The sequence below is a fragment of the Cetorhinus maximus genome, chromosome 23 (genome assembly GCF_964194155.1).
Source record: "Cetorhinus maximus chromosome 23, sCetMax3.hap1.1, whole genome shotgun sequence".
Classification (NCBI taxonomy): domain Eukaryota; kingdom Metazoa; phylum Chordata; class Chondrichthyes; order Lamniformes; family Cetorhinidae; genus Cetorhinus; species Cetorhinus maximus.
In genome coordinates this window covers 37,063,223-37,079,812 of record NC_135901.1, presented here as the reverse complement: position 1 = coordinate 37,079,812, position 16,590 = coordinate 37,063,223, and the positions used below count along the sequence as shown (strand labels likewise).

The following is a 16,590-nucleotide window of genomic DNA, read 5'->3' as shown; positions in this document are numbered from 1 at the left end:
TCATGAAATTCCAATTGGGGGACATTGAGGAATTAGAAACACACAGGTGGAGATTAAAAGAACTGGATTGCATAGGGCTGTAGTCAAATTCTGTAGAACATTTAAACACATATCAGGTGATAGCGAAACCACAAGCAGTGATTAAGCCAACGCTTTAATTTCAATTCCAGCCTTTGGAGAACTTTTTACTAGGGCCATGATTGATTGTGCAGGACCCCTCCCTAAGAATAATGGTGGAAATCAGTAATAAATTACAATAATGGATGTGTCTACCAGGTTTACCAACACCCAATTACACCAAGCAATTTAACTTGGTAGCTGACGTAAGTGATGTGGGTGTTGGGCCATACAGCTCCAAGAAGATGACAAAGGAACTGAAAAATAGAATACTTCTCTCAGAAGTTGAATACACACCGGAGGAGACTTTGAGTTTTGGTGTTAGCGTTGCAGCATGTTGAGATCTACGTTGCAAACAATTCTTCAGAAACAATTGTTTATACAAACCATAATCCTTTAAAGTTTCTGGACCTATTTTGAGATAAAAGTGCAAGGCTATTCAGATGGAGTTTATTACTGCAACTATTTAAATGACAGTTTATGCATGTAGTGGGACGATATATATCGATATATGTGTATATATATATATATATGTGTGTGTATATATATGTATATGTATATATATATATGTGTGTGTATATGTGTATATATATATATATAAGTATAGGATATAGTATAAGATGGGTTAATAAAAATGAAGCCATCTTTTTAAATTATGACTGTTCATTTTTTGAATGAGGTGGGGGAAGTCAGAAAGATGTAGCAATGGCATTGGAATTTATTGTAAAATAGTGGTACCCGTGTAGATTTGTGCCTGTTTGTGTGCCTGTGTATGCCTTATTGGATTAAAGGCAGCTGGCCTGAAGGCTTTGATGTGTCAGGAGGAAACTTAGGTTTGAGATGTTAAGAAGATAGATGTAAGAGGTAAGGGAAACATTTGAATTATTAGATAAACTTGACTTGATTGTTTTCAAAGGACGGGTGAAATGTGTTACCTAGTCAGGTGAGGTTTAGAAAATGTCGGTTTATTTTTCCCAAAGATTATTGTGAAAATTAGTATTATGAGATTTTGTTTATGGTCAGTGAGGTAAAGTGAAACAATGGGAATTTGCATTCAAAGGAGGAAAAAGGGGGGGGGGGGAGGGGAAGAACGAATGCGGGAGGCATTTTAAGACCTAACAAATGTGAAAAGCCTTCAGCATCTACGCCTCAAGCTGCTGTCTACAAAAAACTGAGGTTAAGGAAACTCACTTTGAATTGGTTTGTTCAGGGTATGATGTTTATTTGCCTGGGCCTTTTAATGCCTAGGTGTCTTACCGTTGCCTTAACGAATGTGTAACAAGGATGTAGAATAATTACGGGCTTAGGCGTTATCAGAACATCAATTTGTAGATCTATGCATGAGTTTTATATCATTCCTGCTATTAATAATTGTTATAACTTTTGTTGGTTTTAAAAATGTAAACAATGTTAACATAATGGAATTGGCAGGAAAGCCTCTTATATGGAAGCTAAGCAAATTCCATCAGAAATTCGATAGCTACATCCATAGGCATCCATATACTTGGAGCATAATTTACTTATTAAAAAAGCAATTAATTTCTTTGCACATTTCCTACCTGTGAAAATACAAGTCGGCTCGTTTTAATCATTTAAAATGTCTCTAAGTGCAAAAAAGCCACTCTTCCTTCTTCATACATTCCAATAAGAGATTTCAGACAGCAAATCTTAGATAAGACATCCTACAAAACAGCCTCTTCCCCTCTCTATATACCTACATACCTATCTACCTATCTACCGACAGACCGATCTATCTCTGCCTCCATCTCATTCACTTGTTCTCTCTTTTCCTTTATCCATAGTTCTCTCGCTCTCTCGCATTCTCTGTGAGCTGTGCCTTGAAGAAAGATTGTTCATTCTCTGCCTTGGAAACAAATCTTTGTCGTTTGTTCGGGTGGTTAATTCGTGTTTGTCATTTGCAGAGGGCACTAGACATTTGCTTGTGTCAATTCCCATCAGTCTATTCTATATTTTATCGAACATGGCGAGTGTACTTTTCGCCCTCGTTTGCTGTAGTAATTTTCATTCCAAACCTTTGACCAATGATGTGACGATGATATTTTCCCATCATGGTTCGTGCAAAAGGAGCCCTCGCAAAACTGGAGTCAAGGGGAATCAGGAGGGAAATTCTCCACTGGTTGGAGTCACATCTGGCACAAATGAAGATGGCTGTAGTTGTTGGAGGTCAATCATCTTAGTTCCACGGCATCATTGCAGGAACTCCTCAGGGTAGTGTCCTCTGCCCACCCATCTTAAGCTACTTCATCAATGACCTTCCTTCCATCAGAAGATCAGAAGTGGTGATGTTCGCTGATGATTTCACAACGTCCAGCATCATTCATGAGACCTCAGGTACTGAAGCATTCATGTCTGCATGCTGTAAGACGTGGACAACATCCAGGCTTGCACTGACAAGTTGAAAGTAACATTCACGCCACACAAGTGCCAGGCAATGACCATCTCCAACAAGAGAGGATCTCACCAATTTTCTTGTAATTTAATGGCGTTACCATCGCTGAGTCCCCCAGTAACAACCCGTGGTTACCATTGAGCAGAAACTGAACTGGACTGGCAAGTAAATACAGTGGTTACAAGAGCATGCCAAAGACTAGGAACCCTGCGGCAAATAATTCACTTCCTGACTGCCAAGGCCGGTTCACCATCCACAAGGCACAAGTCCAGAGGATCATTTTTGTTGATAATACGAACGACATAGCATGTTTATCTTCCACATTGAATGCCACCTCTAATTGTTCCTGTCAATTCTGCAATTATGCCTCTCTGTCTCCCAATTTTCTATAAAAAATGGACATATGTTTGCATTTTCCAATCTCAAGGGGCAATCCCTGAACGGAGGGAGCTTTGGAGAATTGTAGCCAAATTACTTATTATTTACTCACCTTCTTAAATAAGAGCTTTGGAAAGAACCATCAGATCTGGGAAATTGTTATTGTTTAGAGACATCGCCTTTTGTAATATTCTTCCCTTTCTTACCTTTACGTTATCAGTTCAAGTCTTTGATATATTCGTAATGATCCTGGGATGTCAGCTGTAGGATTTTCTTCCTGTTCTGTTGGGACGTGAAAAGCAATAATGTAAGCAGCCTGTCATATGCTTATTTTCGGTTGCAATATTTATCGCCTCTGTGTTTTAAAAGGTTCACATTTCTGACATAAATAAAGTATAAAAAACGAACACACCCCGCTCCACTCCCACCTCCCAATTTGTTGATATATCTTTAGACTTGCTCCTGTCTATCTATAATCAGTCAACGAGGCAGACAGTCAGAGAGAGGGGGAGGGGTAGATTGAGAGGCAGAGAGATAGATAGAGACTGACAGAGAGAGAGAGATAGAGAGAGGAACAGATGAAGAGAGAGACATAGAGAGTGAGAGATACTAGCAGATTTCAGGAGGACACAGACAAATTATTGAAACTTGTAGACATTTGGGAAATACACAATAATGTAAATCAGTACCATGTGCTGCAGTTCAGGAAGTAAAATCGAGAGTATAATTTAAATTCAACTATTTTTACGGGGTCCCGCGAGAGTTGTCTCTGGGCGTGCATAGTTGCACATCTTTGTAGAATTCACGATACGTTGCTAATCCCTTTGAAAATGTGTATCGGATGATTGATTTTGAATAAGCCGCATTAACGTTAAAAAAAGAATTAATCAGGCTGACCTGATTTTGATTATTACAAATATGTTGTTTGGCCTCAACTGGATCATGGTTCACTATGCTGGGTACCACCGTTTTGGAGGAATGTCATGAACCTGAGGGGGTGGGGGCAGGTGGGGAGGATGAAAGGGTTACTAGGACAATGCCAGGGATAATGGAGACATTTCAGAAGTTAGAATTGAAGTTGGAATTTCTTTCCTTTTAGCAATGAGTGGGACCGCACTAATAGAGGCATTCAAAATTACGAGGGGCTTTGATAAAGCGGGTAGGGATAAATTATATCTTCTGTTAAGTGGATCCGTAATCGGAGGTCACACATTCAAAATAATTTTCAAAATAAATAAACGGGGCTTGAGGAGATCTCTATTTTCTCACTGACAGTTGCTGAGACCTGGAAGGCACAAACTGTAAGGGTGATGGAATAATATTTTGATAGAATATTTGTTTTTAAATGAAATCGGCACTTACCAAGGGAGGGCGAAATTGCAGGGTCATTAGAGCAGAACTGGGATGAATTGTTAAAATGGAGAGCTCTTTCAAACAGCAAGCATGGGCATGGCGGGCTGAATGAGCTCTTGCTGTGCTGTAATTTCTATCATTGAAGGAATCAATTCCGCTTTAGATTATTTCTCGCCTTCTGAAATAATTGTTAGACCTTCCCGAGTTTAGTTTCACAACAATAATATTTTTAACTTGCAACTTTCTTTCGTGTTTCCCTGTTGCAGTTCTTATCATCCTCTTCACCTTCCTTTGTTACATTTTTTTCTCCTCCAGCCCCGTTGATGTAGATTATTCCTTGTTCTTTATATGACCGATAGAGCGCTCCGAGGAAAGAATGGATTGATAGCTGAGACTGGGATTGATGCAAGGATATGGGTAGAACATGGACAGTGCTATTACTGCTAAAATGACGCAGCATTATGAGGAAAGGCCAGGACAGCAGGAGGGGGTTGATATTTAAACGGTGCTAGGGGGTAACGGAGGGCCGGAGAGATTAGTCTGGTATTCATGGCGATTTTGTAAAAGTTGGGCAGTGCAATTGAAGCTACTTTGATAAATTCCTCGGGGTAGTGTCCTAGGACCAACCATCTTCAGCTACTTCATCAATAACCTTCATTTCATCCTAAGAAGTGGCGATGGTCGCTGATGGCTGCACAATCTTCAACACCATTCGTAACTACTCAGACACTGAAGCAGCCCATGTCCAAATGCAATAAGATCTGGACAATATCCAGGCTGGGGCTGACAAGTGGTAAGTAACACTCACACCATTCAAGGGCCAGGCAATAACCATCTCCAACAAGAGAGAATATAACCATCACCCCTTGACATTCAATGGCATTACCATCACTGAATCCCCCTCTATCAACATCTTATGGGTTACCATTGACCAGAAACTGAACTGGACTAGCCATGTAAATACTGTGGCTACAAGAGCAGGCCAGAGGCTAGGAAAGTGCGGCGAGTAACTCATCTCCTGACTCCCGAAAACCTGTGCACTATCTACAAGGCACAAGTTAGGAGTGTGGTAGAAGACACTGCACTTGCCTGGATGAGCGGAGTTCCCACAATATTCAGGAAGTTTGACAACATCCAGGGCAAAGCAACCCCGCTTGATTGGCCCCCCATCATCAAACAGTCAACCCTCCCACCACCGACGCAAAGTGGCAGCAGTGTGTACCATCTACAAGGTTCACTGTCGGCTCACACCAAGGCACCTTCCAAACCCAAACTCCTGGAACCCCCTCCCTGACAGCAGTATGGATGTATCTACACCACAGGGACTGCAGCAGTTCAAGCAGGAGGCTCAATTCCACCTTATCAAAGGCAATTAGGGATGGGAAATAAATGCTGGCCTAGCCAGTGACAACCACACCCCATGATTTAATTTTAAAATTTCAATGCTCTGAGATAAGAGAGGGTAAGTAGACGAAATTTTGAATTGATATAGGTATATGGGGATAGACTTTGGCATTAGGATTATTTTGGGATTGTTACAGGACTATGTGGATATTGGTTTAGCTTTAGTTTCGGATTGTTACAGGATTATGGGGAGAGTGGAAAGTGATGTGATTTCATGATTATTACGGGCTATCAGGCAAACAGCACAGTGTGATTCATTAAGAATTGGAGACGATCTATATATATATATATATGCAGCAGGAATAGATATTGATTGTCAGAAGAAAATGGCTAAAGAGCGAACTGGTGACATTAGTGTGGGACTGAAATCGAGCCAGCGGGGCAATGCGCTTATATTTGCATAACCAGGAGGCTACGGGGATGTCGTGTGCTTTTGTATTTTTTTCAGGATTGATGCAGACGTGGGGAAAGGCCTTGTGAGTCAGTTTGTTTCTGGATTGATCGCTACCACTGAAGCAAGAGCAAGTCAAGGGGATTAATTTAGCACTGTTGCCTGGCCATGAGGAGAATGTGAGAAGCGAAATGCAAACTGGGTTGATAGAGGACACAAGGAGAGGGTGTTAGTTTTAGTAACCTACTGGGCTAAGGAGATACAGCGAGGCTGTGGGGTTGCCTTGTGACTGATACAAGGCTATGACAGACCGATGGTTAAAGCCTTTAATGTGGAATGATACGGACTGTGGAAAGTGAGCAGGGCCTTTGTGATTTGCTTACGATTGTTACATGACTATGGAAAGAGAATAAACGGTTTGTTTAGTTTGTCATTGATGCATGATTACAGGAAAAGAGCTATTCAGCGAGAATATTTAGAGGGGAGAGAGAGAGAGCTGCTGGACAATGTTAAAGGCCGGGACAGTGAGATTAACTTTAGATTTGTGCAGGCGGGACAGTGAACGTATCATGGAATTCATACTGGGAAACGATAAGGGTCAGGGAGCAATGTGACGAGTTTTGAATTGATACAAGCCTATAGGGTAAGATGTGGCAGTGAATTTAGTTTCGGGTTAGCACAGGGCTATTGGCAGAGTGTGTGTCACTGGATCAGTGCTGCATTGGTACCGAATTATGGAGTACAAACATGGCAGGAAAATTAATAAATGATTTGTACAGCGACAGCTGGGGGCAGTTTTCCTTTGATACATATGAAGACAAGAACTGGAGTTGGCCATTCAATCTTTCGAGTCTTTGCTGCCATTCGAGATCATACCTGATATGTACTAAAAACCTGCATACATGTTGTGGCCAAAGAGACAAAAATGCAATCTCTCGTGAGAAAAAAAATGTACAATTGATCTTAGATTTAAAATTATTGACTGAGCTAGCTGATATTGCTGTTTTTGGGAGAGAGTTCATCACCTCTACCACAATTTTCACAAAAAACGTTTCTGACCAATACCAAAGGTCATGTCCACTTTTTCGCACATGTCTCCATAAGCAGAAAACAAAATTGTTTACCGTTATCTAGTTTGTCAGTTAAGTTAAAAAAACAATCAATTTACCCCTTTCCCTTTTATGTTCCACTGTATACAAAACCAGTTTATAGAATTTTGCTCATGTTGCAATACTGTAAGGCCTGTTAACATTCAGGTGAATCTGCAATGCGCTTCATCCATGGCAATATATTTATCATTCTTGGCCATTTCAAAGGGCCTTACGCAGTGCTCAAGATGTGTTCGTGGAAGGGCTTTGTGTTGCTGCAGCAAAACATTTAGTCTTTATAGTCTAGCTGTGCTATGATTAAAGGTTATTTTTCATTGCCATGTGTTCTTTCTTTTCGTGCATGGCTACGAGATTTTAGTGATCTGTGTACAGGTTTCCATAAATCTTTTGGGAGTCACACTTCCTAGAATTTCTTCACTTCAGAACTACTCGGAGGGTTTTTTTTTGTCCTTCCAAAATACCTGCACTCGCATTTGCCGAAGCTCGAATTCATCTCCCACAGTTTCTCTCATTCACATGAACGCCAATGCCCCTTTGAAATTGTATAATGTATCTACTCTACTTATTATGTATGGCTGCAGTTGTGCTATTAAAATGAGGTGCATAGATGGGGTAGACACGAAGGAAATTTTCCCCTTGGTGGAGGGGTCAATAACTAGGGGGCATGGATTTAAGTTGAGGAATAGGATGTTTAGAGGGGATGTATGGAAGGATTTTTTTCACGCAGAGGGTGGTGTGAATCTGGAACTCACTGCCTGAAAGGGTGGTAGAGGCAGAAACCCTCATACCATTTAAGATATATTTGGATGTGCACTTGCGATGCCATGGCATACAAGGCTATGGGCCTCGTGCTGGAAAATGGGATTAGAATAGTTAGGTACTTGTTTGGTCGGCGCAGAGTCGATTGGTCAAAGGGCCTTTTTCTGTGCTGTAGACCTCTATTACTCTATGTCTCTAAAATGATAATGCATATGGTGAATAGTTGAGACCCAGCAGAGAGGTCACGTCCACTGAAATCTGGGTACACATCCGTTAGGCCTGCATTCTGACTTCGACTGCCCCACTAATGTTCTAACATATGGTCAACAACTTCACTTTAATTTCACTGAAATTAATGTTAGCCTAAAAGTTTTTTTTCCCTTATGTGCATTTAAACATTTTGTAATGTATTCCAGAAAGCCAGATAAACATTATCAATAGGCATTACTCTGTCCAGTCCCTTAGCTGTTTCCAATCATCTGTACTAAAAATAGTCGTTTAGCGGTATAGAAATTGAGTACTGCTGAAAAAAAGAGACATGCTATTGTTTGGCGTAAGAGATAGTTTAAGTAATTTACGTTTTTATTTTGGTTGTTAGGAATTATTTTTAACTTTACTGTTTAAGTTTGACTTGTATTTCTGTATCTGTGCGTTAAGAAAAGGTCAAATTAAGTTTTAGTTTCATTTTAAAAGGTCCTTGCATTTCTAATGAGAGTTTTAAGACTGTTGCAGGTAAGTGAAACAAACAAAGGTAAACAAACTAGGCTGCTGACTAGCAACAGGTGTCAAGAGAGGCAGGTCCCTCCCAGAGACACAAACACAGGAGATACTACAAACAGCAGTTTGATTTAGAAGCTGTTTGAGTTGAGGTGGTTTTGAAAGTAGCTGCCAGGAGAGACAGGAGCAAAGAGAACAGATAGCCAGTCCCAAGCTAAAGAAAACAAAAACAAAATAGAGGGGTTTGGAACAGGAGAAAGTCCCAAGCAACATTCTAGTCAAAAGGATGTCAGGAACCTGGAAAAGGTTATGTTAGGTTAAGTTAAGAGTAAATGGCAGAAGGAAAGGCTCCAACCCTCAGACTTAAAGAGGCAAACGCTGCAGGAAGTATATTTAAAGCTTGAACAGCCTGCAAGAGGCCAGTAGGTCCAAAGAGACGGCTGAAGGGTCTGTAACTCTTTGCTATGGGCATGTGAAGCAGCGGTGCACCGTTGACAGCTGAGTTGCTCACAGAGGGTGTGTGGAAGAAAACTTGAATGAATGTGGTGACCCAGGGGAGAGGAATGTCGGAAGGAGAGCTCGAAACACTGGAGGTGAACCATTGTGAAAGGCGTCTGAGAGAAAGCATTGGTTTGGGAGAAGATTCCAAAGCGAGTTTTTCGAGAGTGGAGATTGGAAGCCCTCGTTTTGAAAGAAGGTGTTTGGTGAGACCAGTTGGCTCACGGAATAACAAATGCCTCGGGGGAGTTGAGGAGAGATCCATAACACCTGAATGGGGTGGCATCTATCACTTGGTTTCACAGTGTGGTGTGTCTGACCACAGGTCGCCTATTGAATTATATGGATTGTGTACGTACTTGTGTTAGCCTTACAAATCTGTATAAATCTATAAATGTATAGTTGTGGGTGCAGTATTGTAATATATTTTATCTTTTCTTGTTTAATAAATGTTTTATTGTTTTGTTAAAAGTTTATTAGCTGACTCAGGTGACTCTGTTCAGTAGTTGTCTACGTATCTAAACAAACAAATGAAAGTCAGGATTGATCAAGTTGGGTTCCACCCTGAGATCATGCTTGTCCAGGGGTAACCTCGGCTGGGATCGTAACACTATCAAAGCTTTTAATCTTGCACTCATCAGGACAGAGCTACGGCGAGAGAGAGGAGGGGGAGGGGGAAGAGTGAGAGGGTGAGAGACCAGATCGAAGGGATGTTAGATTATTTTGCAACGCCAAGGACAGTGGAATGACTTACTGGTAGTTCCGGGGCTATGAGAAGCGAGTGGAGTAACTGATTAGTTTGGGATTGTTATAGCACTACGGGAAGAGAGCAGCACATTGGGATTTATCTGTGAATGCTGCTGGGCTATCGAGGAGAGAGCAGCAGCGGGAATAGTTTAGAAACGATACGAGGCTAACAGAATAACGCTGGGCAATGGAATTATTCTGGGAACGTTCACAGGTATACGATGTGATTGTGGGGCAGTGGAATTACTTTGTAAGTGATACAGGGATAAGGGGGCATGGTGGGGCAATGGGATTAGTTTTGGAATTGATGCAGGGCTATGGGAAGGACTGGAGTATTGTGATCTGCAAGAGAGATTAAGGGTTATTAGCAGGCAAACAAGAAGGTGAAGTGTATGCCATAATGATATCAGTCAGGGCCTTGTTGAATGACGCAGCTATCCCGGCCTATTTCTGTTCCAATTATGATATTATGACTGAATTCAGTTTTGGTTGATACGGAGCTGCGGGGACAGGGAGGCATAGTGGAGTTGGTTTGGCATTGATGCAGCGCTATGGGGAGAGACAGACAGTGTGGTTACTTTGTATTTGATACAAGCTATGAATGGAAACTGGAACATTGAGATTATTTTGACATTGATGCAGGATGGAAAGGAAAAGTATCGGAATCGTTTGCAAATTGATACCGGGCTACGGAACAAGAGCGGGACACTGGGATTGGTTTGAATTTGATAAAAGGCTATGGGAAGATACCGTGGCAGTGGGATTATTTCACATTGACACAGGGCTATGGGGAGATTGTGGCCCAGTAGGATTAGTTTGAGATTGATAAATCGCCATGTGGAGATAGAGGGACAGGAGGAGTATTTTGGGGGTTGATAGGTTGTTACGGGGAGAGACCAGGACTGTCCTATTAGTTGGGAATTGATACAAGATGACGGCTAGGGAGTGGGGCAGTTGGACATTTTGTGCTTGATACAAGGTGTTGGAGAAGAGGGAAGCAGTTGATTAACTTGGGATATATTCAGGGTCATTGAGAGAGACTGCGGGATTGGGATTAGTTGTGCAATCACGTAGAGTTTCAGTGTGCATGCAGAGCAGCGAGATTGGTTTAGAAATTATCCAGATGATGGAACGGGCACTGAGATTGGTTTGGGAATAATAGCGGGTCAAGAGCAGGGAGCAGGAAAGGCAAATTACTTTTGAATTTGATGGATCGTTAAGGGGAAGTGAAGATTTTCGGGATTAGTCCAGGACTCCGGGGATGCAGTCTTCTGGTGGGAGAAGTCTGTGATTTATGTAGAGCTACCGGGACAGCGCAGGGAACTGAGATTTATCTATGAAAGCTAAGGAGCTTCAGATGAGAGCGCAGCAGTGGAATTAGTTTGGAAATTGTACGGGACTGCAGGAAAAGAGAGCAGGGTAGTGTAGTAATTTTGGATTGATAGACGAAAATACAGGGAGTGTGTAGCGTTGGGATTAGCTTGGGATTGATGCAGAGGAGGGGAGGGAGAGACCGTTGGAATGAATTTGGGATTGATACAGTTCTGTTGGGAGAGAGAGGGGCACTGGGATATTTTTGGCATTTGGCGAGAGACAGAAGCATTGTGATGAATTTAGCAGTGTTGAAACTCTATTGGGTGAACACAAAGCAGTGTGGTTAGTTTAGAAATTCTACAGCGCTATGGGGAGGGGGCAGATATTTTGATTAGCTTGGGGATGATACGGAGTCAAGGGTAAGGCGTAGGGAATAACATTATTTTGGAATTGACGTAGTGCTAAGGGGAGGGAATGGCGGAGTGGGATTATTTCAGGATAGGGCTAGGGCCACGGAAAAGGAGTGAGTAATGGGATTAGTTAGGGATTGTTATTTGGCATCGAGGAGAAAGCAGAGATGTGGGTTTTACCTGGGAATGCCTACGAATAAGTTCAGAGCAGTGATATTAGTTTGTAAATGACAGAAGACTAACGGAAGAAGGCAGAGCAACGGGATTTGATTAAATTGATGCACATCTATGGGAGAGACTATTGCACTTTGGATCGGCAAAAGAGTTAAGAGTTAACGTGGGCAAGCAAGAAAGGGGAGTTATTGCCACAATCATATCAGCCATCATCTTGTTGAATGGTGGAGCAAACTAGAGGGGCCGAATGGCCTATTTGTGTTGCTATTTGTTGTGATATTATCATTTGGATTAGTTCAGGTTGATACAGGAGTGTGGGGAGAGATAGGAGTAGTGGAATTGGTTTTTCATTGATGCAGGGCTATGGAGGCAGACAGGGGTTAGTTTGTGATTGAATAAGATTTATCGGGAGATACCTGGGCAGTAAGGTTACTTTGACATTGATATGTGGAGATAGAGTGACTGGAGGACGAATTTGGGACTGGGAGAGGGCAATGGGGACAGGGTGGGGCAGTGGGCTTAGTTTGGGATGGTTCCAGTACTAGGCGGCTCGGAGAGGCAGTGGGATGAATTTGGGTGTGATACAGGTCTATGGGTAGAGAGCGGTGCTGTGGGAGTATGTTGGCGTTGGTACGGGCTTTGGGAAGAAAGCAGAACAGTGGAATTATTTTGGCGTTAGCACAGGGCTATGCGGAGACCAGGTGCAGTGGAACTACCTTGGCTTTGGCACAGGGCAATGGGGACAGACCGTGACAGACAAACAATTTTTGCAGGATGCACAGCTATGGGAGAGATCGAGGCAATGGAACTATCTTGGCTTTGGTACATAGCAATGGCGATAGAGCGGGACAGTGTATCTATTTAGCATTGATACAGGGCTATTGGGAGAGAGCGGGGCACTAAAACTATTTTGGCGTTGGTACAGGACTTTGGGGCAAGTGCAACACAGTCGGATTAGTTTGGAATTGATATAGAGTGATGGCGAGGGAGTGGGGCAGGGGGGCTATTTTGTAATTTATACAAGTATATGGAGAGAGAGTGAAGCCTTGGGATTGGTTTAGCATATATATATATATATATATATAGGGACACGGAGAGGAGAGTGAGGCATTGAGGTTAGCTTAGCAAAGATAGAAGATTTTGGGGTGAAGACGGGCCAGTCGGGTTAGTTTAGGAATGCTTCTGGGCTATGGTGAGGGACCCGGCGTTGAGATTCATTTATGAATTGATACACAGCTGTTGGGAGATCACGGGAAAATGGGATTAGTTTGTGAATTAATACAGGGCTATGGGAGGTAGCAGAGCAGTGCAATGGATACGCATTTTATCATTGTTGAGAATAGTTAATAACATTTTTTCCGACTGTATTGTGTTTATATTGGTGGCAATTAATGGTTTCTCAGTCAGTTTCCTGTTTTGCTGAACAGTGAGTAGCCATGGAAACCGTTCACCGCCACTATCAGTAGCAGGCAGATTTCCTGAACAGCCTCTCTGTATTTCTCAAAACTCTCAGTATCAAAAAGGAAACGATTAATCATTCTATATCAGCCCGAGACATTTAACGGCCACATTGTGCATTATAACAGTGGATCAGAAAAAAACAAAACTGTTTCATCAAATTGCTGATGAGAATGTGGATGATGTGAATTGATAATATAATTAAGACATGTGTGGGATTATACTGAACCTGAAGCGTTCCACTGTGTCCAATGTATTCCAAAGCTGCATCTCGCACAATCTGACATTTCATTTCCTAAATCATTGCTGCCCGGTCTAGTTCACTGCCTTTGCTCGGCATGGGTTTACTCTGCGGTGGGGAGAACAAAGTGCATCAGGTAATAGTTTTGCCAGCTAATTCTTTCTGACTGAATCTGTTGCACTGACATTCGTGGAACAAGAAAGGTAGACCTGTCTAAAATTCGAGTTCAATCGTGATATCCAATGCATCCCACACAGTAGGATAAAAAAAACCTCCGAAACACCTGAGATATTTCGGGCATCATCATCAGCATCATCATTATTATTATCACCTTATTATTGTTAGCATTATGATTATCAATAAGATTGTCTCTATAATAATAATTAATATTATTAACAAAATGAAAATCATCATCATTATTATCATTATCATTAAAGTTATTATTATCTTTATCGCTACTTTATCATTAATATAATCATTGTTGTCATTATTCTTGTTATATTTCCCATTATTAACATTATTATTATCATGGTCATTCTCATTGACAATATAATTAATATTATGATTATCATCATCATCATCATTATTGTTAAAGTTAACATTGTCATTACCATTCTTGTTATGTTTCATATTATTGTGCCCACGACCAGCTCGGGCCAGAACACGGAAACACCTGCTGTGAACAAAAAACTGTAACTTCACCGATGCTGCGATAAGTTGTTAAGCATTACAGAACAACATTTCACAATTATCGACTGTAAAATTGTGACCATTTTTCACCGCGCTGATATTTGCGAGAAATTATTTTATTTTTACCGTGTTCCTTGTATTCCGCAGTCATCAATTATTTACGTTCGCCCCGCTTGCGCTCACTGGTTGGAGAAATGGCCCAACATTTGCCTGGTGAAAGTAAGCCGCACTTTGCTGGCACCTGCCGGCGCCGGATTGTTATTCAGTTCATAAACAGGTTGGTGCGCCTCTGGCGGGCGGAATGGTTGTTGCCCATTACATTCTCCAATCACGCAGGGAGAACAGGTAAATTCATGAAGCCCGGGAAACTCGGAGGCTTTTTCAAGCGCCCTCCAGCGGCGTAAGTTACGCTTGGCCGGACAAAAAAATGGAAAGCAAGGTGGAATTTGATAAGAAGAAGCGGTATGACACAGTCTTACATACGATTTAAAACAGTGAAATAGGCCAATTGGGTAAACAGCTCCAAGCTGCTGTTTATGATTCCCATAAAGCTCTTCGACTTTACTTCATATCACTGTTTCAACAGATCCTCTATTCCTTTCTCGATCAGATAACTATTTATACTCCCTTTAAGGACACCCCCTTCTATTCGTCTCAATTGCATCTTGTGACAACACGTTTCGCACTGTTATCAGTCTCTGGCTGTATCTGTTGCTCCTGAATATTCTATAGAACTTGAAAGTGGCTGTCTAATGATTTAGACCTTCGCTTTGAACAGTTTACTTGACCAACAATAGGAATAATATCTTTACATATACTCTTTCTAATTTTAAACTTACAGTCAGGGCAGTTCACCTTAGTCTCCTCACGAAAGCAAAGTTGCAGAGCGTTTGCATACTTATTGTAACATAACGATCTAGAAATAAACCTGAGAGTTGTATCAATTGCTTTCAGTCACTGTTCGAGAATAAAAATTAAATACAAGTGTTGCTGAACAAGAGGCATGCTTTCGAACTTGTCCGTCTTGCCCTCATCAGGATAACTGCACCAGTTAAACCAGCTGTAAATACACTTACAATTTAAATTGCATGAGAAGAAATTGCTGATTGGTTAGGAAGTGTGCTCTGATTGCTAGAGCAGTTGCCATGGGTGCTGCAGCAGATGAAAGGTAACTGTTAACTGCCAAGCTTCTTGTTTCACATTCAAACCAGGCAGGTCGACTCTGATTGTTAAGGCATCGTCATGGGGAATGAACCTGGGAATTGCGGTCCCCCAAGCTTACTGATTGTTTGGAAATGGCGTTATTCGTACACATGCCACTTCAGTCTGCAAAGGACAGGGCCTGTGTGTGAATATATGTAAATTCAAACATTCGTCACTGAGCCAGACTGCGAACCCGACTGACAATCTTAAATTGGTTTTCAATGCAATTCTTAGCACAATCAGGATTGGTTAGCAAGTGCTGTTCAATCGCGGAATCACATATAATGTTGGACAGGATGTTCTGTGTTTTGCAAGCTCGGGCTAGCTGGGTACAGTCAGTACTTTGCCTGCTGCGACAATCCGAAGGAACAGGCTGTTTGATACGAACCGCCAATCATTGGGAAATACTGCCTACATACCTGGCTTAAACAGGCACTGAAATTAATACAGTCTTATAGTGTCTATCGTGATTTATCAACCTACCAATCTATCTATTTATCTATTTATCTCTATTATCTATCTCTATATCTGTCTGTCTGTTTCTTTGCTTCTTTATTTATGTAATGCTAAATGTTACCTTGATAAGTAGGGCCAGCCCAAACTGGCAGTGACCCTGTTGAACTGCTCCTGTTCACAATCAAGGCAATCGTGCTGATTAAGCTCTTGTCAACTCCGAATGTAAAAGTGCAGAACTAAGACTGTGTATACTGCACATATAAACAGTCAGCGTTGGGCCTGTCAGCACAGAATGTAGCGCTGCTGAACTGAACCAATGCACAGTGAAGATAAGTGTGTACGTTCAACTGCGGCTGTCAAAACTGAAATTACATTTACTTAACTCTTCCTGTCCACAGCAGGTATAACCCTGCTGAAATTCCCTATTCCAAGCTGAAATAACTTTTGCTGAAGACGATCTTTTCTCGTTGAAATTACCAGCCCAATGTATACATTGAATATAACTGAACTAATCTGACCTCACCCTGGCTTTAATGAATACAGTCTTACTGAATTGTACCTGCGCACTCTGAATTTATCCATTCTGAAGTCGGCCTGTCCACTGCCCTCCGTCGCCTGGATTTACCATCCCACCGAAGTCAATGGGCTTTTGACGGGCTCGCCGTAGTTTTCGACCCCGCCCCGCTGAGACGGGGGCGTACAATTCCGCCCAATATAACCACCTTGTCAAAATTGAACGTAACCACGCTGAACCGAGAATG

General features: G+C 41.8%; 1 protein-coding gene and 2 long non-coding RNA genes across 3 annotated transcripts in view; 1 reads left to right on the top strand and 2 right to left on the bottom strand.

The window, feature by feature from the left end:
- The window catches only part of LOC144697569 (uncharacterized), a 721,063-nt gene that overhangs the window by 463,654 nt on the left and 240,819 nt on the right, over window positions 1-16,590 (bottom strand). The gene's annotated exons all lie outside the window — the stretch shown is intronic.
- The window catches only part of LOC144697492 (uncharacterized), a 756,645-nt gene that overhangs the window by 507,635 nt on the left and 232,420 nt on the right, over window positions 1-16,590 (top strand). The gene's annotated exons all lie outside the window — the stretch shown is intronic.
- Window positions 3,114-14,375, bottom strand: LOC144697634 (uncharacterized). The gene is made up of 3 exons (XR_013580411.1): window positions 14,297-14,375; window positions 13,469-13,588; window positions 3,114-3,187 (listed from the first exon to the last, which is right to left on the bottom strand). It is a non-coding gene; the product is annotated as an uncharacterized LOC144697634 (long non-coding RNA).